At 54.8% G+C, this 21,960-nt stretch overlaps 1 protein-coding gene and 1 long non-coding RNA gene across 7 annotated transcripts in view; one reads left to right on the top strand and one right to left on the bottom strand.

The window, feature by feature from the left end:
* Positions 1-8,327, bottom strand: part of dnajb6b (DnaJ heat shock protein family (Hsp40) member B6b) — a 235,791-nt gene extending 227,464 nt beyond the window's left edge. For 2 of the 6 annotated variants that reach the window (XM_072508218.1, XM_072508224.1), the window contains exon 1: positions 8,201-8,324. The gene's annotated coding sequence lies outside the window, so the exon portion shown is untranslated. Of the gene's footprint in view, positions 1-8,200 lie in introns of all 6 variants that reach the window. The other 4 variants (XM_072508220.1, XM_072508223.1, XM_072508219.1 and 1 more) reach the window with 3 other exon arrangements.
* A 71-nt stretch (positions 8,328-8,398) lies between these two features.
* Positions 8,399-21,753, top strand: LOC140424801 (uncharacterized). Its single transcript, XR_011947692.1, has 2 exons — positions 8,399-8,618; positions 21,403-21,753. It is a non-coding gene; the product is annotated as an uncharacterized lncRNA (long non-coding RNA).
* The last annotated feature ends 207 nt before the right edge of the window (positions 21,754-21,960 follow it).

Here is a 21,960-nt window from a genome sequence, read left to right as displayed (position 1 = left end):
GAGGTGGGGAGCGATGGGGCGAGGAGAGGTGGGAGCGATGGGGCGAGGAGAGGTGGGGAGCGATGGGGGCGAGGAGAGGTGGGGAGCGATGGGGGCGAGGAGAGGTGGGGAGCGATGGGGGCGAGGGAGAGGTGGGGAGCGATGGGGGCGAGGAGAGGTGGGGAGCGATGGGGGCGAGGAGAGGTGGGGAGCGATGGGGGCGAGGAGAGGTGGGGAGCGATGGGGGCGAGGAGAGGTGGGGAGCGATGGGGGCGAGGAGAGGTGGGGAGCGATGGGGCGAGGAGAGGTGGGGAGCGATGGGGGCGAGGAGAGGTGGGGAGCGATGGGGCGAGGAGAGGTGGGAGCGATGGGGGCGAGGAGAGGTGGGGAGCGATGGGGGCGAGGAGAGGTGGGGAGCGATGGGGGCGAGGAGAGGTGGGGGAGCGATGGGGGCGAGGAGAGGTGGGGAGCGATGGGGGCGAGGAGAGGTGGGGAGCGATGGGGGCGAGGAGAGGTGGGGAGCGATGGGGGCGAGGAGAGGTGGGGAGCGATGGGGGCGAGGAGAGGTGGGGAGCGATGGGGCGAGGAGAGGTGGGGGAGCGATGGGGGCGAGGAGAGGTGGGGAGCGATGGGGGCGAGGAGAGGTGGGGAGCGATGGGGGCGAGAGAGGTGGGAGCGATGGGGCGAGGAGAGGTGGGGAGCGATGGGGGCGAGGAGAGGTGGGGAGCGATGGGGCGAGAGAGGTGGGGAGCGATGGGGGCGAGGAGAGGTGGGGAGCGATGGGGGCGAGGAGAGGTGGGGAGCGATGGGGGCGAGGAGAGGTGGGGAGCGATGGGGGCGAGAGAGGTGGGAGCGATGGGGCGAGGGTGGGGGCGAGGGAGAGGTGGGGAGCGATGGGGGCGAGGAGAGGTGGGGAGCGATGGGGGCGAGGAGAGTGGGGAGCGATGGGGGCGAGGAGAGGTGGGGAGCGATGGGGGCGAGGAGAGGTGGGGAGCGATGGGGGCGAGGAGAGGTGGGGAGCGATGGGGGCGAGGAGAGGTGGGGAGCGATGGGGGCGAGGAGAGGTGGGGAGCGATGGGGGCGAGGAGAGGTGGGGAGCGATGGGGGCGAGGAGAGGTGGGGAGCGATGGGGGCGAGGAGAGGTGGGGAGCGATGGGGGCGAGGAGAGGTGGGGAGCGATGGGGGCGAGGAGAGGTGGGGAGCGATGGGGGCGAGGAGAGGTGGGGAGCGATGGGGGCGAGGAGAGGTGGGGAGCGATGGGGCGAGGAGAGGTGGGAGCGATGGGGGCGAGGAGAGGTGGGGAGCGATGGGGGCGAGGAGAGGTGGGAGCGATGGGGGCGAGGAGAGGTGGGGAGCGATGGGGGCGAGAGAGGTGGGGAGCGATGGGGGCGAGGAGAGGTGGGAGCGATGGGGGCGAGGAGAGGTGGGGAGCGATGGGGGCGAGGAGAGGTGGGGAGCGATGGGGGCGAGGAGAGGTGGGGAGCGATGGGGGCGAGGAGAGGTGGGGAGCGATGGGGGCGAGGAGAGGTGGGGAGCGATGGGGGCGAGGAGAGGTGGGGAGCGATGGGGGCGAGGAGAGGTGGGGAGCGATGGGGGCGAGGAGAGGTGGGGAGCGATGGGGGCGAGGAGAGGTGGGGAGCGATGGGGGCGAGGAGAGGTGGGGAGCGATGGGGGCGAGAGGTGGGAGCGATGGGGGCGAGGAGAGGTGGGGAGCGATGGGGGCGAGGAGAGGTGGGGAGCGATGGGGGCGAGGAGAGGTGGGGAGCGATGGGGGCGAGGAGAGGTGGGGAGCGATGGGGGCGAGGAGAGGTGGGGAGCGATGGGGGCGAGGAGAGGTGGGGGAGCGATGGGGGCGAGGAGAGGTGGGGAGCGATGGGGGCGAGGAGAGGTGGGGAGCGATGGGGGCGAGGAGAGGTGGGAGCGATGGGCGAGAGAGGTGGGGAGCGATGGGGGCGAGGAGAGGTGGGGAGCGATGGGGGCGAGGAGAGGTGGGGAGCGATGGGGGCGAGGAGAGGTGGGGAGCGATGGGGGCGAGGAGAGGTGGGGAGCGATGGGGGCGAGGAGAGGTGGGGAGCGATGGGGGCGAGGAGAGGTGGGGAGCGATGGGGGCGAGGAGAGGTGGGGAGCGATGGGGGGCGAGGAGAGGTGGGGAGCGATGGGGGCGAGGAGAGGTGGGGAGCGATGGGGGCGAGGAGAGGTGGGGAGCGATGGGGGCGAGGAGAGGTGGGGAGCGATGGGGGCGAGGAGAGGTGGGGAGCGATGGGGGCGAGGAGAGGTGGGGAGCGATGGGGGCGAGGAGAGGTGGGGAGCGATGGGGGCGAGGAGAGGTGGGGAGCGATGGGGGCGAGGAGAGGTGGGGAGCGATGGGGGCGAGGAGAGGTGGGGAGCGATGGGGGCGAGGAGAGGTGGGGAGCGATGGGGGCGAGGAGAGGTGGGGAGCGATGGGGGCGAGGAGAGGTGGGGAGCGATGGGGGCGAGGAGAGGTGGGGAGCGATGGGGGCGAGGAGAGGTGGGGAGCGATGGGGGCGAGGAGAGGTGGGGAGCGATGGGGGCGAGGAGAGGTGGGGAGCGATGGGGGCGAGGAGAGGTGGGGAGCGATGGGGGCGAGGAGAGGTGGGGAGCGATGGGGGCGAGGAGAGGTGGGGAGCGATGGGGGCGAGGAGAGGTGGGGAGCGATGGGGGCGAGGAGAGGTGGGGAGCGATGGGGGCGAGGAGAGGTGGGGAGCGATGGGGGCGAGGAGAGGTGGGGAGCGATGGGGCGAGGAGAGGTGGGGAGCGATGGGGGGGGCGAGGAGGTGGGAGCGATGGGGGCGAGGAGAGGTGGGGAGCGATGGGGGCGAGGAGAGGTGGGGAGCGATGGGGGCGAGGAGAGGTGGGGAGCGATGGGGGCGAGGAGAGGTGGGGAGCGATGGGGGCGAGGAGAGGTGGGGAGCGATGGGGGCGAGGAGAGGTGGGGAGCGATGGGGGCGAGGAGAGGTGGGGAGCGATGGGGGCGAGGAGAGGTGGGGAGCGATGGGGGCGAGGAGAGGTGGGGAGCGATGGGGGCGAGGAGAGGTGGGGAGCGATGGGGGCGAGGAGAGGTGGGGAGCGATGGGGGCGAGGAGAGGTGGGGAGCGATGGGGGCGAGGAGAGGTGGGGAGCGATGGGGGCGAGGAGAGGTGGGGAGCGATGGGGGCGAGGAGAGGTGGGGAGCGATGGGGGCGAGGAGAGGTGGGGAGCGATGGGGGCGAGGAGAGGTGGGGAGCGATGGGGGCGAGGAGAGGTGGGGAGCGATGGGGGCGAGGAGAGGTGGGGAGCGATGGGGGCGAGGAGAGGTGGGGAGCGATGGGGGCGAGGAGAGGTGGGGAGCGATGGGGGCGAGGAGAGGTGGGGAGCGATGGGGGCGAGGAGAGGTGGGGAGCGATGGGGGCGAGGAGAGGTGGGGAGCGATGGGGGCGAGGAGAGGTGGGGAGCGATGGGGGCGAGGAGAGGTGGGGAGCGATGGGGGCGAGGAGAGGTGGGGAGCGATGGGGGCGAGGAGAGGTGGGGAGCGATGGGGGCGAGGAGAGGTGGGGAGCGATGGGGGCGAGGAGAGGTGGGGAGCGATGGGGGCGAGGAGAGGTGGGGAGCGATGGGGGCGAGGAGAGGTGGGGAGCGATGGGGGCGAGGAGAGGTGGGGAGCGATGGGGGCGAGGAGAGGTGGGGAGCGATGGGGGCGAGGAGAGGTGGGGAGCGATGGGGGCGAGGAGAGGTGGGGAGCGATGGGGGCGAGGAGAGGTGGGGAGCGATGGGGGCGAGGAGAGGTGGGGAGCGATGGGGGCGAGGGGAGGTGGGGAGCGATGGGGGCGAGGGGAGGGAGAGCGATGGGGGCGAGGGGAGGGAGAGCGATGGGGGCGAGGGGAGGGAGAGCGATGGGGGCCGAGCAGAGGGAGAGAGGGGGAGGGCGAGGGGGGCCGAGCAGAGGGAGAGAGGGGGGGGGGCGAGGGGGGCCGAGCAGAGGGGGGGGCGAGGAGAGAAAGAGACGGGGCAGAGAAAGAAAGAGACGGGGCAGAGAAAGAAAGAGACGGGGCAGAGAAAGAAAGAGACGGGGCAGAGAAAGAAAGAGACGGGGCAGAGAAAGAAAGAGACGGGGCAGAGAAAGAAAGAGACGGGGCAGAGAAAGAAAGAGACGGGGCAGAGAAAGAAAGAGACGGGGCAGAGAAAGAAAGAGACGGGGCAGAGAAAGAAAGAGACGGGGCAGAGAAAGAAAGAGACGGGGCAGAGAAAGAAAGAGACGGGGCAGAGAAAGAAAGAGACGGGGCAGAGAAAGAAAGAGACGGGGCAGAGAAAGAAAGAGACGGGGCAGAGAAAGAAAGAGACGGGGCAGAGAAAGAAAGAGACGGGGCAGAGAAAGAAAGAGACGGGGCAGAGAAAGAAAGAGACGGGGCAGAGAAAGAAAGAGACGGGGCAGAGAAAGAAAGAGACGGGGCAGAGAAAGAAAGAGACGGGGCAGAGAAAGAAAGAGACGGGGCAGAGAAAGAAAGAGACGGGGCAGAGAAAGAAAGAGACGGGGCAGAGAAAGAAAGAGACGGGGCAGAGAAAGAAAGAGACGGGGCAGAGAAAGAAAGAGACGGGGCAGAGAAAGAAAGAGACGGGGCAGAGAAAGAAAGAGACGGGGCAGAGAAAGAAAGAGACGGGGCAGAGAAAGAAAGAGACGGGGCAGAGAAAGAAAGAGACGGGGCAGAGAAAGAAAGAGACGGGGCAGAGAAAGAAAGAGACGGGGCAGAGAAAGAAAGAGACGGGGCAGAGAAAGAAAGGGACGATTCGGGGGGGAAAGAGACGATTCGGGGGGGAAAGAGACGATTCGGGGGGGAAAGAGACGATTCCGGGGGGAAAGAGACGATTCCGGGGGGAAAGAGACGATTTGGGGGGAAGAGATGATTTGGGGGGGAAGAGATGATTTGGGGGGAAGAGATATTTGGGGGGAAGAGATATTTGGGGGGAAGAGATGATTTGGGGGGAAGAGATGATTTGGGGGGAAGAGATCATTTTGGGAGGAAAGAGATCATTTTGGGAGGAAAGAGATCATTTTGGGAGGAAAGAGATCATTTTGGGGGGGAAAGAGATCATTTTGGGAGGAAAGAGATCATTTTGGGGGGGAAATGATTTGGGGGGGGAGATGATTTGGGGGGGGAGATGATTGGGGGGAGGTCTGATTTGGGGAGGGAAAAGTCTTGATTTGGGAGAGGGAAAAGTATGATTTTGGGGGGGAAGTGATGATTTTGGGGGGGGGGAGTGATGATTTTGGGCAGGGGGAGAGAAGAGATGATTGGGGGGACAAGAGATGATTGGGGGGGACAAGAGATGATTGGGGGGGGGACAAGAGATGATTGGGGGGGGACAAGAGATGATTGGGGGGGGAACAAGAGATGATTGGGGGGGGAACAAGAGATGATTGGGGGGGGACAAGAGATGATTGGGGGGGACAAGAGATGATTGGGGGGGACAAGAGATGATTGGGGGGGACAAGAGATGATTGGGGGGGACAAGAGATGATTGGGGGGGACAAGAGATGATTGGGGGGGACAAGAGATGATTGGGGGGGACAAGAGATGATTGGGGGGGACAAGAGATGATTGGGGGGGGGACAAGAGATGATTGGGGGGGACAAGAGATGATTGGGGGGGACAAGAGATGATTGGGGGGGACAAGAGATGATTGGGGGGGACAAGAGATGATTGGGGGGGACAAGAGATGATTGGGGGGGACAAGAGATGATTGGGGGGGACAAGAGATGATTGGGGGGGACAAGAGATGATTGGGGGGGACAAGAGATGATTGGGGGGGACAAGAGATGATTGGGGGGGACAAGAGATGATTGGGGGGGACAAGAGATGATTGGGGGGGACAAGAGATGATTGGGGGGGACAAGAGATGATTGGGGGGGACAAGAGATGATTGGGGGGGACAAGAGATGATTGGGGGGGACAAGAGATGATTGGGGGGGACAAGAGATGATTGGGGGGGACAAGAGATGATTGGGGGGGACAAGAGATGATTGGGGGGGACAAGAGATGATTGGGGGGGACAAGAGATGATTGGGGGGGACAAGAGATGATTGGGGGGGACAAGAGATGATTGGGGGGGACAAGAGATGATTGGGGGGGACAAGAGATGATTGGGGGGGACAAGAGATGATTGGGGGGGACAAGAGATGATTGGGGGGGACAAGAGATGATTGGGGGGGACAAGAGATGATTGGGGGGGACAAGAGATGATTGGGGGGGACAAGAGATGATTGGGGGGGACAAGAGATGATTGGGGGGGACAAGAGATGATTGGGGGGGACAAGAGATGATTGGGGGGGACAAGAGATGATTGGGGGGGACAAGAGATGATTGGGGGGGACAAGAGATGATTGGGGGGGACAAGAGATGATTGGGGGGGACAAGAGATGATTGGGGGGGACAAGAGATGATTGGGGGGGACAAGAGATGATTGGGGGGGACAAGAGATGATTGGGGGGGACAAGAGATGATTGGGGGGGACAAGAGATGATTGGGGGGGACAAGAGATGATTGGGGGGGACAAGAGATGATTGGGGGGGACAAGAGATGATTGGGGGGGACAAGAGATGATTGGGGGGGACAAGAGATGATTGGGGGGGACAAGAGATGATTGGGGGGGACAAGAGATGATTGGGGGGGACAAGAGATGATTGGGGGGGACAAGAGATGATTGGGGGGGACAAGAGATGATTGGGGGGGACAAGAGATGATTGGGGGGGACAAGAGATGATTGGGGGGGACAAGAGATGATTGGGGGGGACAAGAGATGATTGGGGGGGACAAGAGATGATTGGGGGGGACAAGAGATGATTGGGGGGGACAAGAGATGATTGGGGGGGACAAGAGATGATTGGGGGGGACAAGAGATGATTGGGGGGGACAAGAGATGATTGGGGGGGACAAGAGATGATTGGGGGGGACAAGAGATGATTGGGGGGGACAAGAGATGATTGGGGGGGACAAGAGATGATTGGGGGGGACAAGAGATGATTGGGGGGGACAAGAGATGATTGGGGGGGACAAGAGATGATTGGGGGGGACAAGAGATGATTGGGGGGGACAAGAGATGATTGGGGGGGACAAGAGATGATTGGGGGGGACAAGAGATGATTGGGGGGGACAAGAGATGATTGGGGGGGACAAGAGATGATTGGGGGGGACAAGAGATGATTGGGGGGGACAAGAGATGATTGGGGGGGACAAGAGATGATTGGGGGGGACAAGAGATGATTGGGGGGGACAAGAGATGATTGGGGGGGACAAGAGATGATTGGGGGGGACAAGAGATGATTGGGGGGGACAAGAGATGATTGGGGGGGACAAGAGATGATTGGGGGGGACAAGAGATGATTGGGGGGGACAAGAGATGATTGGGGGGGACAAGAGATGATTGGGGGGGACAAGAGATGATTGGGGGGGACAAGAGATGATTGGGGGGGACAAGAGATGATTGGGGGGGACAAGAGATGATTGGGGGGGACAAGAGATGATTGGGGGGGACAAGAGATGATTGGGGGGGACAAGAGATGATTGGGGGGGACAAGAGATGATTGGGGGGGACAAGAGATGATTGGGGGGGACAAGAGATGATTGGGGGGGACAAGAGATGATTGGGGGGGACAAGAGATGATTGGGGGGGACAAGAGATGATTGGGGGGGACAAGAGATGATTGGGGGGGACAAGAGATGATTGGGGGGGACAAGAGATGATTGGGGGGGACAAGAGATGATTGGGGGGGACAAGAGATGATTGGGGGGGACAAGAGATGATGGGGGGGGGACAAGAGATGATGGGGGGGGACAAGAGATGATGGGGGGGACAAGAGATGATGGGGGGGACAAGAGATGATGGGGGGGGCAAGAGATGATTGATTGGGGGGGGGGACAAGAGATGATGGGGGGGGACAAGAGATGATGTGGGGGAGAGAAGAGATGATGGGGGGAATGGAAATCTATTATTCTCAACATGCCCCCCCCCCCCCCCCCCGCAAACAATAGTTTCTTGTTAAAGGAAATTGGGTGCCAGTTGAAAGGCTCGCTCGCTAGTTTAAAATAAGATCAGAACTGCTTCCCCCATTTTGTTGTGTCCCCGGGGACATCTTTCTCCTCTTTAGCGCGGCTCTGGCCAAACAGTCGCTTCATCGTCAGGAGCAGCAGCGACCGCCGCTGAGCTGCCCGCTCCCCTCCGTTCTCACCTTCGGGCTCTGTCGAGGCTCCGTTTGCGCGACTCGGGACAGCTGCAGATCCGGCCCTGATCTAGAAACATCCACCGGCGGCCGGACCGAGAGTGGTGATGGGGGGGGGGGGGTGGGAAGGAAAAACCCACTGCGTCACTTCCGCCTGTCCGTTATTGCGTCGGCGTGACGTCTCGCAGACGCACCTCGTTCTGTGACGTCACGCCAGAAGCTTCTGGAAAGGTGCGGTGGGCGATGGGAAAATCAGCTCCCGCCACTGCCGCGTTCAAAGGCCTGCGAGGGGTGTGGTGGACATAGTGGGCAGCAGGAATTGTTCGCATCCATGGAAGCAGGATCGACAACCACAGGGCGCAGATTTGGGGTGAATTGGCCGATAACGCATTATCCACACCGAGGAGAAGCTTCTTCACCTGAAATGGTGATTAGGATCTGGAATACACTGGCCGAGAGCCTTATTTTCTTAGTCCTTCACAGGATGTGGGCTTCGCTGGCTTTTCCAGCATTTATTGCCCATCCCTAGTTGCCCTTCAGAAGGTGGTGGCGAGTTGCCTTATTGAACTGCTGCTGTCCCTGAGATGTAGTTACACCCACTGTGCTGTTAGGGAGTTCCAGGATGTTGCCCCAGCGACAGCGAAGGAACGGCGATATATTTCCAAGTCAGGGTTTCCAGTTATCTGCTGCACTTCTCTTGACCTTCTAGATGGTAGTGGTCGTGGGTTTGCGATGTGCTGCCGAAGGTACCTTGGTGGATCTTGTAGATGGTACTCGTGGCTGCCATTGTTTGTCAGTGGTGGAGGGGGTGACATTTTGTGCAATGGGTGCCAATCAAGCGGGCTGCTTTGTCCTGGATGGCGTTGAGCTTGAGTGTTGCCGGAGCTGTGCTCATCCAGGCAAGTGGAGAGAATTCTATCACATTCCGTACTTTGTTGGTGGAGGACAGGCTTTGGGGAGTCAGGAGATGAGTTAATCACCACAGGATTCCTAACCTCTGCCCACATCTTGTAGCAACAGTATTTATATGCTGGTCCAGGATGTTGATAGTGGGGGATTTAGCGACTAATGCTATTGAATGCCAAGGAACAATGGTTAGATTCTCTCTTGCTGGAGATGGTCATTGCCCGGCACGTGTGGTGTGAATGTTACTAGCCACTTAATAATAATCGCTTATTGTCACAATAGGCTTCAATGAAATTACTTTGAAAAGCCCCTAATCACCACATTCCGGCGCCTGTTCGGGGAGGCCGGTACGGGAATTGAATCCGCGCTGCTGGCATTGTTCTATATTGCAAGCCAGCTATTTAGCCCACTGTGCTAAACCAGACAACACAAGCCTGGACATTGTTTAGGTGATGTTGCATTTTGGACATGGACTGCTTCAGTATCTGAGGAGTTGGGAATGAATATTGTGCAGTCACAGTAAATATCACGACTTCTAACCTTTTGATGGAAGGAAGGTCATTGCTCATAGAATCCCTACAGTGCGGAAGGAAGCCATTTGGCCCTTCGGGTTTGCACCGACCTGAAAGAGCACCCTACCTTGGCCCACTCCCCATCCTTGTAACCCCAACTAACCTAAGGGACATTAACGGGCAATTTAGCATGGCCAATCCACCTAACCTGCACATCTTTGGACTTTGGGAGGAAACTGGAGCACCCAGAGGAAACCCACAAAGACATGGAGAGGATGTGCAAACTCCACACAGACACCCAAAGCTGGAATTTATCCCAAATACCTGGTGCTGTGAGGCAACTGTGCCACCATGCTGCCCACTGTGATGAAGCAAACATACTTGCGCGACGCAGAATCAAATTAGGCGTTCAAGAGGCAATTGGATTATTTTCCGGAAACAGAAAAAGGTCAGAGAAGATTGTTCCTAACAATGTAAATTGCACAGGACAGTTAATCTACCGTTGAACGTTTTTGCCTTTAATTTGCCAGGCTACGTGGAGAAGGTGGGTGCGGGGCACTAGGTATGCTGCTCCTTCACGGGGCCAGCACAGACATGATGGGCCAAATGGCTTCCTTCTGTGAAATGAACTTGTGAAAAGGACATGAGGGATTAAGTAATTTTAAATGGATAGGTTAAGTGAGCGGGCAATAATTTGGCAGATGGAATGTGATGTGGGAAAATGTGAACCTGTCCACTTTGGCAGGAAGAATAGAAAAACAGCATGTGATCTAAATGGAGAGAGATTACAGAATTCTGAGCTACAGAGAGATATCAGTACCCTGGTACATGACTCACAAAAGTTACGATGAAGAACAGCAAAGTGATTAGGAAGGCAAATTGAATGTTAGCGTTTTTTGAAGGAGAATGGGACCAAATGGCTTACTGATAATTTGTATGTATGTGTTGTAAACATTCTATGATGTTACTCTAGACTTCCCATGCTTCACCCATTTACAGTAAGTCTCATCTTTTCTCTGCAATATAATGCCATTTATTTACTTTGGATGAGAGAAATATATTGCTGGGCAGCACGGTAGCACAAGTGGACAGCACTGTAGCTTCACAGTGCCAGGGCCCCAGGTTCGATTCCCCTCTGGGTCACTGTCTGTGTGGAGTCTGCATGTTCTCCCCGTGTTTGCGTGGGTTTCCTCCGGGTGCTCCGGTTTCCTCCCACAGTCCAAAGACGTGCAGGTTGGGTGGATTGGCCATGCTAAATTGCCCTTAGTGTCTAAAAAGGTTAGGAGGGGTTATTGGGTTACGGGGATAGGGTGGAAGTGAGGCCTTAAGTGGGTCGGTGCAGACTCGATGGGCCGAATGGCCTCCTGCATTCTATGTTCTATATTCCCCACCTTCAGAGTGTTAGCTGTTGGCCAGTAACCTGTGAGTTGGAATCCCACTTTTTGTCAAGTTGTGAAGGAGAATCAAGACCAGAGAATGTAGCTATAAGGTATATCTTTAGTTTATGTTGTACTTGGGAATGTGAACATCTCCAGGTGATATGCAAAGACCGAAATGTTGATGCAGAGCTGAATGCTTATTCGAGGTGCTGGGGCGGTTTGGGTTTGGGCAGAGATTTGTGGACTGAGTTCAGCTGTTGTATAAGGCGCCTAAGGCGAGTGAATGGGCAAGCAAGGTCAGCTCAGTGTATTTTGGATTGCATCACGGGTGAGGCAGGGGTATCCGCTCTCCCTGCTGCTCTTTGCCCTAACAATTGACCCACTGGCAATGGCACTTTGGGGGTGAAGGGATATTGAGTGCAGGGTTGGTGGAGCACCGAGTTTCTTTGTAGGCGGATGATCTCCTGCCTATATTTCTGACCCAGGTTGGGAGCTTCGACGGACCATGGGGACTTTGGAGGAGTGCAGCCTCTTTTCGGGGTATAGGTCCAACATGGGGAAAAGTGAGATATTCCCAATTCATGCCCAGGGCCAGGGATGGAGTGATACACGATCAATGACTACTAAAGCGAGGTTGGAGTCCAACTGAAGGCTTTAATAAGCTCAATGTTCCCCCCAGCAGCTCAGGTACAGAAAGAAGGCTGCTGGGGCGGCACGGGCTCTTATACCCCGCCTTGCAGGGCGGAGCTGCCATACAGCTTGACCAATAGGAAACATACAATATCTACCAATGGTGTTCCAGCATTACCAGGTACCGTAATACCTCTACACAGACTACCACATGGAGTTTGGGGAGGCTGCTGCTTCGACTGGTAGGGACGAGTTTTTGTTATCTTGGGATACAAGTGGCGCGGAGTTGGACCCAGCTGCATAAGTTAAATTTGGTACAGTTGGTGGAGGCAATGAAGTCCGACTTTAAGAGGTGGGATGCGCTGCTGTTGCCATTGGCTGGTCGGGTCCTGACAGTAAAGATGACAGTGTTGCTGAAGTTTGTTTCAGAACGTCCCGATCTCTGTGCCCCAATCCTTTTTTAGGAATGTTAGTGGGATGATTTTGAGGTTTGTGTGGGCGGGTAAGGCCCTGTAGGCTCGGAGGGTGTTCTTGGAGAAGGATCACGAGGCAGGGAAGAAGTTTAGCGTTGCGAACTTGCAAAACTATTATTGGCAGCAAACATTGCAATGGTTAGGAAATGGGCGGTGGAGAAGAGGTTGGTATGGGGACAGATGAAGGTGGCCTCGTGTAATGGGACCAGTTTGAGGGCAGTATTGCTGCCACGTCTTCTGTTCTTGCTGGCCAAATACACCTCGAGCCCGGTAGTGGTATTAATGTTGATGGTGTGGAACCAGTGCCGACAGCATTATAGAATGGAAGGTTTTGGGGGAGGGGTTTGGACAGGGTTTTCAGATATAATGTCAAAGATTTGGGGGGAAACAGTAGCTACGAGTCCGGAGGTGTCAATATTTGGAGTGTCAGAGGTTCCTTGAGTGCAGGTGAGGAGAGAGGCCAATGTGTTTGGGCAGCACGGTAGCACAAGTGGATAACACTGGCTTCACAGCGCCAGGGTCCCAGGTTCGATTCCCCGCTGGGTCACTCTGTGCGGAGTCTGCACGTTCTCCCCGTGCCTGCGTAAGTTTCCTACGGGTGCTCCGGTTTCCTTCCACAGTCCAAAGACGTGCGGGTTAGGTGGATTGGCCATGATAAATTGCCCTTCGTGACCAAAAATGTTAGGAGGGGTTATTGGGTTACGGGGATAGGGTTTAAGTGGGTCGGTGCAGACTCGATGGGCCCAATGGCATCCTTCTGCACTGTACATTCTGTGTTCTATGTGTTGGCCTTTAACTCCCTGATAGCCAAGAGACGGATTTTGTTGTGCTGGTGGAACTTGGAGCTGCCGAGTGCAGGAGTATGAGTGAGTGATTTGACAGAGTTGCTGCACTTAAAATCAAGTTTGCCATCAGAGGTGCAGAGGGAGGTGGAAGTTGTTCATCAATTTATTTAAGGCATATTGAGTCATCAGTGGGGGCGGGGGGGATGTTATCTTCTGTTTGGGCTTGGGGCCTGGGTTAACAGTTAAAATGGGGGGCAGGCGCTGGGGGTGGCAGCAGGTAGAGTTGGGGGGGGGAGTTTTTTTGGGAGGGGTGTCAGACTGTTGTTGCTGTTTGCTGTTGTCGTGGTCGGTTTTTATTCTTGGGTTTTGTTTTTCTTCTTCGTTATGTATATATTTGAAAATGCCTCCAATAAAATAAAAAATTTTAAAACGTGTAATGCAGTGGTAATGCATTTAGAACAATGACGTGAATTTCCCCGCGTACCATTTTAACTACCCACCTCCCTGTTTGCACCAGGTGGGTTAGATTGAAATGCTAGCTGAAATGCCAGTATATGGCCCATCAGCAAGTTTGAAAATTACATTGAAAGTGTGCATTCAGGTCCATGTTGAGGACAGGAAGCTTCTGACACCAGGAAAATCTTACGTCAATGGGCAGAATTGTATGTTACCCTATGGGATGGCCTTCCCACCCAGTTCCCGCCCACCTGGCCTTGCTGCAATTATACTCTGGGATGGGCGAGTCGTAAGTGAACCGGCCTGATCTGTCACCAGTTGAGGCTCTTAAGTGGCCAATTATTGACTACTTGAGACCTGATTTCCACGCGGCCTCAATTTTCCAGACTGGCGGGAGGAGTTCAGGACAGGAAGAAAGCCCAAAATATAACCCTGTCCAGACCTTGGGAGGGAGGAGGAGTGACAGGCACCTCCATCAGCAGCCTCCTTTAAATATCAGGGACCACCCCCACCCCCACAATCAGTAAAAACTGGAGTATTCCGCCATTCTAAAAATACTGGCCAGTGTCACTAGCATTCTCATGCGACTGCTGCTTTTCTCAACATTGCTATTTTAAAATCAGGACAGCTAATTAAGTGGATTGAGCCCAGATAAATCTGGGTGAAGTAACGGGTTTAAAAGCTTTATCATGTCATGTATATAAATAGTTTGAGTATTTTCTGTAAAATAATTTTATTATGTTTGGTGCCCTCTAGTGGATTCTTACAAGACATTTACAAATTGCTCTTCATTTTATTTTGCCTCCACTTTCTCGCAGCATTGAAAATGCTAAATTTTGCTTGATTGTTGAACAATTGATCAATCAACTTGTTTATCAAAAATTACTTTAACACCTATTTTTAATATAATTGTGCTTATTTTTAATGGTAAACCTTGTGACAAACCAGCCTAACCACCCCCAAAACAGCGCACATCGTAAGGTAAACCCGTCCTTGCAGAACCCTGGGGCCCAACTTGATCGCAAACATGCCGCACCCCCCACCCCAGCGACTCCGAAATCGCAACCAGCACCCGGGACCCTGCCAGATGCAACCACTTACCGTCCACAAGGTCAGACTTCTCCCATCAGATCCCGGGACCACCCAGAAGCAGCTGCCGACATAGGAAGCGAGGGAAACGCGCCGGTCTGCAGCTGAGCGTAAAACGGTTTTAAGTCAACATACTCCTGGGAAATGTCCAAGCGATCGAAAACAAGATGGACAAGCTTAAAGCTAGACTTATCTCTGAGTGAAGTGAGAGACTGCTGTGTGCTTTGTTTCACAGCGACATGACTCGCCCCTTCCTCACCGGACTCTGCCATACAAACTGGCGGCTTCTCAATTCACCAATGGACCGACCGTATGGCTGCATTGGCAAGGCGAAGGGTGGAACGGTTTGCCTCCTCATCAACTCCTGATGCTCAGATGTGGCGACCCTGGTGAACTACTGCACTCCAGACCTGGAATACATGACTGAAGTACCACCCATACTACCTTCCACGGGAGTTCACTTCTGCTATCATCGCAAGAGGTCTACATCCCACTCCAGGCGGAAGTGGGGAAGGCGCTTAATGAATTGTACGCCACTATAAATAACAGTGAAACTGAACACCCAGAGGCCTTGTTCATCATGGCCGGGGACTTCAACAGGCCAACCTCGAGTGTACCGCCAAAATTCCACCAACACATCTGTCCCACCAGGGGCCCCAACATCTTTGACCATTGCTACACAATCATCAAAGACGCCTACCGATCCATCCCCTGACCGCACTTTGGAAAATCGGACCACAAGACGTCTCCTGGCATATAAGCAGAAACTTAATCAGGAGAATCCAGTTAAGAAGGTCATGCAAGACTTCCAGTGACGGGGATGTGCTGAGCAGTCACACACCAAGTGGCTCTCCTCTTACAAAGCCGAAAATAGGCTCTTTGACCCAAAATAGCCTGCTAAAAGGGGGGGGGGAAGAAGTACCCCCTTACCTTAGCTCATAATACTACAAGAGAGGATGCCGAACAACACTAACTCCAGAGGCTGTAAGGAGACAAGAAACGTGAGAAACCAGGAGAAACAAGCGGCTGAGATGGCAGACACACAAGGTGACAAAGCGCCGGCCACATCAGAACGAGACGGATCGGTAAGCCGCGCACCGTCTTCCCCCTCACCAGAGGGCAGATGGAAGATGTTCCTCTCCAGGGAACTAAGAGAACATAGGGAAGGGACAAAGCTGTGGACCACGGTGGTGGTCGCGGAGGCTCTGGCAACCATGCAGGTGGTCCTGGACAAGGCAGAGACATGACTGGAGGCCCAGGGGAACACCATCAAAGAATTAGAAAAAGCCTCAACAGACCAGAGTGACCAGATCGCCGCCCTGGAGATGGAAATAGGGAGATTGGTTGCGACACAGGGGAGCCTGAAGGAAAAATAGAGGACCAGGACAACCGGTCATGGCGGCATAACTTAAAAATAGTGGGCCTACCAAAAGGGAGCTAAGACAGACCACGGACAAAGTGGCCCAGATAGATGCTGGGAAAACTGGTGGGAAGGAACAGCTTCCCAAACCCGCCAGAAATAGACAGAGCCCACTGGTCTCCGGCCAAAACCAAAACCTAGAGAGTAGCACAGTGATTAGCACTATGGCTTCACAGCTCCAGGGCCCCAGGTTCGATTCCAGGCTTTGGTCACTGTTTGTGCAGAGTCTGCACCTTCTCCCCATGTCTGCGTGGGTTTGCCCCGGGTGCTCCGGTTTCCTCTCACTCCAAAGATGTGCAGATTAGGTGGATTAGCCATGTTAAATTGCCTCCTTGTGCATTGTAAATTCTATGATTCCCGCAGCCAAGGGCGATGCAAAATGCACCGGTAACAAGGCCGGAAAAGAACCCTGCGTTGGGCCAGGTCGACAAGGACCTACAACAGTGAAGGACACCAGATCAGGATTTATAAGACATTTGAGCAGACCTGACTGAGCGTCCGGCAGAGTTCAACAGAATGAACAACGGCAGCCGTTATGATATGCATATGCACATTAATGTATATAGGTATCTGTATGACCTCCGACCAGCAGGTGGCGATAGAGATGCACGAGAGATACGGCAGTTGGCAGTAAGTTGTACTCGAGGACAGTCCCGTTAGAAGTAGTTCCAGGAAAGTTCAATTATTCGTTACTGTCTGTACGATAGTTTGTCAGTTATCTTTCCACATGCTCACTTTGTAAATAAACTATATTCCTAGTCAAAGAACTAGATGTTCTGTGTGCATCATTACCACGGTCACAACACAGAACATAACAGCGCTGTACAAAAACAAAGACAAATTTGGGATGCTGTACCCGGCTAAACTCTGGGTCACATTCCAGGGCAGGGAGCTTTTCTTCACAGCCCCTGCAGAAGTGGACAAAATTTGTCCTGGAGAACGGGCTGGGAAAATAGCAGCAGAGACAGTGGCGAGAAGATCACCCAAAAGCACTTAATCAGCCTGAGAGACACTTTGTACAGGACTGCATTGCCTCGCTTTGAAGATGGGAACTAAAGTGTCGGAAGGAAGGAGCCAGACAGCGGAGCACAGGAGAGGGTGAGGAGGGTAGCAGATGGGGAAAACAGATAGCGGGCAAAGGGTAGACACATAGCCGACCTCAAGAGGGCCACCAGCCTTGCAGGAAAGCTAGTGCCAGGAGGTACGAGCGAGAGGGGGACCGTGGCGTGGCTCCCACAGGGGAGAGAGAGCCTGGTAACAGAATGGGGGGGGTACACAACACCAATGGGGGACAGTCAGGGGAGTAAACGGGGGTAGGGGAGCATGGAGGCTGCAGTAACAGGAGGAGGAGAGGACAAGGGAGAAAGAATCATAGGGTAAACAGGGAGACGAGTAATAAGGGTATTAGGCTGGTTACAACAGGCCACACGTGGTGACTTGGAACACAAAGGCACCGCAAGCAGCCACTTTGGAAGGTTCCCAAACAAAGGGAAACCCCAGAGTGCAGGGGCTCACTCACATGGTGTACACATAGTTGGAGGCCATGTTAGGTGGCCCCTGGACAAAGGGAAATCCCGAAGCGCAGGGGCATGGCCTCATGGTGAGAACGGTGACCACAGCCATTTGGATGGCCCCCTGATAGAAGGAAACTCCAGGAGTACAGGGGCACACTCGCAAGGTAACTGGTTGATCCCACAGTAGGGGGTTGGGTCAAAAACAACCCTAAGGATACTCAATGGAACGTCAGGGGACTCAATAGCCCAGTGAAAAGATCCAGAGCCTTCGCCCATCTGAAAAGTATGAAAGCTGACTTAGTCTTCCCACAAGAGACACACCTGAGGGAGAAGGACCGACTGCGGGTAAGGAAGGGCTAGGTTGGACAGACCTACCGTTCCTGCTATGGGACGAGAGCTGGAGTAGCCAGACTGCTTAACAAAAGGATGGTGTTTACTGTGACGAGGATGGTCACGGACAGAGGGGACGGTACGTCATGGTCAGTGGTGTCAAGGACTGGGCACCAGTGGTCCTGGTGAACGTGTACGCGCCCAACTGCGATGACATGGAGTTTAGAAAGACCACCATAGTGGAAATCCCTGACGTCAACACACACAGACATCATCAGGGGTGAGAGGGGAATTTAACTGCATACAGAACCCACGGACAGACAGGTCGAACCCCAAAACAGGGAGGACCTCTAATATGGTGAAAGAACAGCATATTTCTGGAGCAGATGTGGGCAGTGGGGACCAAACGGATTCCCGGCGGATATCTACAAAACATTTGTGGCAGTACTGGCCCCGCACTTGAGGGAGATGTTCATGTACTCGATGGCAAGGGGCACCCTGCCACCTACGCCAGCACATACCTCAATCTTGCTGATACCCAAAAAGGACAAAGATCCAAAAGAATGCAGGTCCTACAGACCCATTTTGCTGCTAAACGTAGACGTGAAAATACTGGCCAAATATCCTAGCCAAGCAACGAGAACTGCGTACCAGAGGTGGTGGCAGACCAGCTGGGCTTTGTCAAGGGTATATAGCTAACATCAAACATCAGGCGCCTGCTGAACGTGATAATGACTCCACCCAGGGAGAAAACAGCATAGGTGATCATCTACCTGGATGCAGAAAAGGCCTTCGACATAGTCAAGTAGAAGTACCTCATAGAGATTCTGGAGCAGTTTGGGCTTGGAACACGGTTCACCGCCTGGGTGAATCTCTTGTATAGCGCTCCCATGGCGAGTGTACGGACGAACACCATCAGTTCTAAGTACTTTCATCTGCACAGAGGCACAAGGCAGGGATGCCCGCTGTCCCCGCTGCTGTTCGCCCTAGCGATCGAACCACTAGCGATCGTGTTCAGTGTGGCAAAAAATTGGATGGGGATCCAAAGAGGAGACGGAGTGCACTGAGTCTCTCTCTATGCAGATGACCTGCTCCTCAACATCACAGACCCACAAAGCAGCAGAGACAGTATCAAACTCTTGAAAGAGTTTGGAACCTTCTCAGGCTACAAACTCAACCTGAGCAAAACTGAGATCTTCCAGGTGAACCCACAAGTGGGAGGTGCCGAGCTGGAGGGAATGCCATTTAAACAGGCCCAAAACAAATTCCACCATCCGGGAATCCAAATTCCCCATGACTGGACACGGATCCACAAGTGGAACCTGACCAGCCTCGTGGAGGAAGTTAAAAAAGGGCCTGCAGAGGTGGGACACACTCTCGCTCTACGAGGCGAGGAGGGTGTAGATGATCGAGATGAACGTACTGCCTTCCTGTTCAGATGCATACCGATCTACATCACCAAGGCTTTTTTCAACTCAGTGGAAAAATTGATCATGCTGTTTGTGTGGGCGGGTTGAAAAGAACCCAAAGATCCCCCAAAAAGTCCTGCAAAGAACGTGAAGCATGGGTGGGACCTAGCCCTTCCAATATTACCACTGGGCAGCAACAGTGGAAAAAGTAAATGGATGGATAAATGGGTAATAATGGAGGAGGACTCCTGCACGTGGCCATCCCTCTGGGCACTGCCATTGCAGCGCTCCCATCCCCACCAACTAGACACTCAACGAGCCCAGTGGCGATAGCCACACTCCGGTCATGAAATCAACTACGACAGCACTTCAGTCTAACTGAGATGTTCATTAAGACCCCTATCTGCAACAACCACAGGTACGTGCCAGCCAAAAAGGACACCACCTTCAAAAGGTGGAGACAGGATGAGGGGACGCTGGCAGTTAGGGACTTCTACACAGACAATAGACTGACAACACTAGAGGAACTGACAAGGAGGTTCCAACTGACCGGGGGAAACAAATTAAGATATATGCAAGTCAAAAACTTCTTACATAGGGAAAAAGAGACATACCTACGAGCACTGCAACGATCGCTATTAGAGGACATACTGGACGCTGACATTCTAGGGAGGGGTAACTGCGGCGACTACTGGGAAGGGCACGTTCACCACTGGACGAGACAAGGGGAAAATAGGAGGAGGACCTAGGGTTTGAACTAGGATGGGGACTCTGGAGCGAAGCACTGCACAGGGTCAACTCCACCTCCACTTGAGCCAGGCTAAGCCTAATGCAGCTGAAAGTGGTACACAGAGCTCACTTAACCAGAACCCTATTGAGTGGGTTCTTCCCAGAGGTGGAGGACAAACGTGAACAGTGCCAAGGAGGCCTGGCTAACCATGGCCACATGCTTGGTCATGCCCCAGACTTCTTGGGTTCTGAACAGCCTTCTTCGAGGCAATGTACAAGGTTGTGGAGATGAGGGTGGAGCCATGCCCGCGAGTGGCAGTCTTTGGGTTACCAGAGCAGCCAGGACTCTTTATGGTGAGGAGGGCCGACACCCTTGCCTTTGCCTCCCTAATCACCCGCCGGAGTCCAGGTTGGAAGACCCAACGAGCAAAGAAGGCACGCCATATAAGAGGAAAGGGAGGGGGATCGAGGGGGAAGGGGCGGAAGGGAGTCAGGAGCAGGGGACCTAGCCAAAACCAGGCACTTACTAGCAGGTGGTGAAGCTCAATGGGAAGTGGAGTTGGGAGGGGAGATCAATGTAAATGAAAATCGCTTATTGTCACAAGTAGACTTCAAATGAAGTTACTGTGAAAAGCCCCTAGTCGTCACATTCCGGCACCTGTTCAGGGAGGTTGGTACGGGAATTGAAACCGTGCTGCTGACAGCCTTAGTTGCTTTAAAAGCCAGCTATTTAGCCCACTGTGCTAAACCAGCCTCAAGTGGGGAGTATGGAGTGAGGCACTGCATAGGGTAAGCGGGACCTCCTGTTGTGCAAAGATGAGCCTGATACAGTTTAAGGTGGTGCACGGGGTGCATATGACTAGTGAGAATAAGTGGGTTTTTTCAGGGGGTAGCAGATGAATGTGAGATGTGTGGGCAGGGGACAGCGAATCACGCGCACATGTTTTGAGGTTGCAGAAAATTGGGAAGATTCTGGGCGGGAGTGTTCGCACTCTTAGCCAGGATAGTGGAGGAGGAGGTGGACCCGGACCCTTTGGTGCCGATATTTGGGGTTTCAGAGAAGCCGGAGCTCATGGAGAGGAGGAAGGCCGATGTCATGACCTTTGCCTCGCTGATTGCACGGCGGCAAATTTTACTGGAGTGGTTTTTGGCATCGCCACCAGGCATAGCGGCTTGGTTGGGTGACCTGTACTACTTCCTGCGGTTGTGGAAGAAAAAGTGCGAGTTAAGGGGCTCTGCGGGGAGTTTTGAGAAAGGGTGGGGGATGTTTGTGACCATGTTTGAGGAGCTGTTCGGGGCAGGGAGAAGGGGGGTGGAGAGTGAAAAAGGGAAACAAATTGTACAGAATGTATAGTTGATTGCTGGGAAGTATGTTTCCTGGGGTGTTTGTGTTGTCACCTGTTTTGATACATGTTTGTAATAAAATATATATTTTGTTAAAAACTAGGCATTTGCTGAGAAATATAAATTGTAACCAATGTAAAATGGTAACCAATGTAGATAGTTTCTGTGTATTTTCACGTTCATCTTTGCTTTGTATAAAAACAAAACTAATAAAAACAATTTTTTTTTTTAAAAGGTTGTGCAACGTTAGTACGAGGCAATTCCAGAGCTCCTAATTGACCGCTTGGAGTCAGAGGACTGGTAAATATTCAAGAACACAATGGCCAACCTAGACGAGTATGCCACCACCGTCACAGACTTCATCAGTGTGGTGAATGTATTCACCATAATGCATGACACTGTAACCATTGTATCCACCTAATGTAACCTATGACCTGGAAATGGTGATACGAGCTGCTTCCAGGTACTGTACTGTAATCCCGGTACCGGGGCCATATATAACCCGGCCACCTGCGGGTGGCACTCGTCTGCACAACTGACTCTGGCTAGGCAACTTCACGACTAATAAAGCCTTATGTTCACTCGGCCTCTTGGTGAATTGAAGGCATATCAATCAGTGAGTGTGTCGAAGATTGCGTGCCAAAGAAGGTAGTACGTGCGTTCCACAACTGGAAACCATGGTTTAACCGGGAGATCCATTCCCTATTGAAGTCCAGGTCTGAGCTGTTCAAGACTGGCAACCCTGACCTATACAAGAAATCTAGGTACGACCTCCGCAAAGCCATCAGGGACA

This window comes from Scyliorhinus torazame, chromosome 6, assembly GCF_047496885.1.
Source record: "Scyliorhinus torazame isolate Kashiwa2021f chromosome 6, sScyTor2.1, whole genome shotgun sequence".
NCBI classification, from domain to species: Eukaryota; Metazoa; Chordata; class Chondrichthyes; order Carcharhiniformes; family Scyliorhinidae; genus Scyliorhinus; species Scyliorhinus torazame.
The sequence above is the reverse complement of the archived record's forward strand: the minus strand, read 5'-3'. Positions and strand labels throughout refer to the sequence as shown.